Consider the following 2,841-nt stretch of genomic DNA (forward strand, 5'->3'; position numbering starts at 1 on the left):
GGGGGGGGGTATGCGCGCTACGGGGCTCGTTTGACCTTGAAAATGGGTCAGACTGGCCGTGATGGCCAATCGGCTGCACAACCGAGGTCTTGAAGGACTTGCACAAAAATTTTTGGCATTTTTGACATCGAAATCCGAATCACCCAAAAAATTATTTCCTATAGAACATGAAAATCATCGAAATAGGGGTATGCGCGCTTTGTGGCTCGTTTGACCTTGAAATTGGTTCGGAGTGGAAGTGATGGACAACTGGCTGCATAGACAAGGTCTTGACGGACGTCCACAAAAAAATTTGGAATTTTAACGTCGGAATCCGGATCACCCTAAAAATGGTTTGCTATAGAACACAAAAATCGTCTAAATAGTGGATATGCGCGCTTCAGGGCTTGTTTGACCTTGAAAATCGGTTGAATTGGCCATGAGGTCTAACCGGATGCATAGCCAAGGTCTAGACGGACGTTCACAAAATTTTTTGACATTTTTTACATCGGAATACGGATCACCCAAAAAAAGGTTTGCTATAGCACACGAAAATAGTCTAAATGGGGGAATATGCGCTTTAGGGCTCGTTTAACCTTGAAAATGGGTCGGACTGGCCATGATGACCAATTAGATGCATAGCCAAGGTCTTGATGGACGTCCACACAAAAATTTAGCATTTTTGACGTCAAAATCTGGATCACCCAAAAAATGGTTTGCTATTGCACACGAAAATCGTTGAAATGGGGTATGCTCGCTTCGGGGCTCGTTTGACCTTCAAAATGGGTTGGACTGGGCGTGAGGGACAACCGACTGCATAGACAAGGTATTGACAGACGTCCACAAAAAATTTGACATTTTTGACTTCGGAATCCGGATCACCCGAAAAATGGTTTGCTATAACATACGAAAATCGTCGAAATGGGGGGGGGGGTATGCTCGCTTTGGGGCTCGTTTGACCTTCAAAATGGGTCGTACTGGCTCTAAGGGCCAACTGGATGCATAGACAAAATCTTGACGCACGTCCACAAAAATGTTTAGCCTTTTTGACGTCAAAATCCGGATCACCCAAAAAATGGTTTGCTATAGCACATGAAAATCGTCTAAATGGGGGGTATGCGCGCTTCGGGACTCGTTTCACCTTGAAAATGGGTCGGATATGCCGTGATGGACAACCGTCTGCATAGCAATGTTTTGAAGGACCTCCACAAAATTTTTTGGCATTTTTGGCGTCGGAATCCGGATCACCCAAAAAATGGTTTGCGATAGCACACAAAAATTGTCGAAATGGGGATATGCGCGCTTTGGGGCTCGTTTGACCTTGAAAATGGGTCAGACTGGCCGTGATGGCAAACTGGATGCATAGCCAAGGTCTTGACGGACGTCCAAATATTTTTTTTGCATATTTGGTGTGGGAATCCAGATCACCCAAAAAATGGTTTGCTATATTGCACACCAAAATCGTCGAAATAGGGGGTATGCTCGCTTCGAGACTCGTTTGACCTTCAAAATGGGTCAGACTGGGCGTGAGGGCCAACTGGCTGCATAGCCAAGGTCTTGACGGACATCCACAAAAAAATTTGGAATTTTCGACGTCTTGATCCGGATCACCCAAAAAAAGGTTTGCTATAACGCACGAAAATCGTCGAAATGGGGGGTATGCTCGCTTTGGGGCTCGTTTGACCTTCAAAATGGGTCGGACTGGCTCTAAGGGCCAACTGGATGCATATACAAGATCTTAACGTACGTCCACAAAATTGTTTGGCCTTTTTGACGTCAAAATTCTGATCACCCAAAAAATGGTTTGCTATAGCACATGAAAATCGTCTAAATGGGAAGTATGCGCACTTCGGGACTCGTTTCACCTTGAAAATGGGTCGGATATGCCGTGATGAACAACCGGCTGCATAGCAATGTTTTGAAGGACCTTCACAAAATTTTTTTGGCATTTTTGGCGTTGGAATCCGGATCACCCAAAAAATTGTTTGCTATAGCACATGAAAATCGTCGAAATAGGGGTATGCGCGCTTTAGGGCTTGTTTGCCATTGAAAATGGTTCAGACTGGCCGTGAGGGACAACCGGCTGCATATCCAAGGTCTTGAAGGACGTCCACAAAAAAGTTTGGAATTTTTGACGACGGAATCCGGATAACCCAAAAAATGATTTGCTATAGCACACGAAAATCATCTAAATGGAGGGCATGCGCGCTTCGGAGCTCGTTTGACCTTGAAAATTGGTCGGACTGGCCGTGAAGGCAATTGGATGCATATCCAAGGTCTGGACGGACGTCCACAATTGTTTTTGGTATTCTTGACGTCGAAATCGGATCACCCAAAAAATGGTTGTCTATAGCAAACGAAAATCGTCTAAATGTGGGGTATGCGCGCTTCGAGGATTGTTTGACCTTGAAAATGGGTCGGATTGCCTGTGATGGCCAACTGGCTGCCTAGACAAGGTATTGACAGACGTCCACAAAATTTTTTGGAATTTTTGAAGTCTTAATAAGGATCTGGAATTTTTGAAGTCTTAATAAGGATCACCCAAAAAATGGTTTGCTATAGCACACGAAAATAGTCGAAATGGGGGGTATGCTCGCTTTTGGGATCATTTGACCTTCAAAATGGGTCGTACAGGCCGTGAGGGACAACCGGCTGCATATCCAAGGTCTTGACGGACGTTCACAAAAAAGTTTGGCATTTTTGACGTCGGAATCTGGATAACCCAAAAAATGGTTTGCTATAACACACGAAAATCATCTAAATTGGGGGTATGCGCGCTTCGGGGCTCGTTTGACCTTGAAAATTGGTCGGACAAGCCGTGATGGCCAACCGTATGCATAGACAAGGTCTTGACGGACGTCC

This window comes from Solanum pennellii, chromosome 12 (assembly GCF_001406875.1).
Source record: "Solanum pennellii chromosome 12, SPENNV200".
NCBI classification, from domain to species: Eukaryota; Viridiplantae; Streptophyta; class Magnoliopsida; order Solanales; family Solanaceae; genus Solanum; species Solanum pennellii.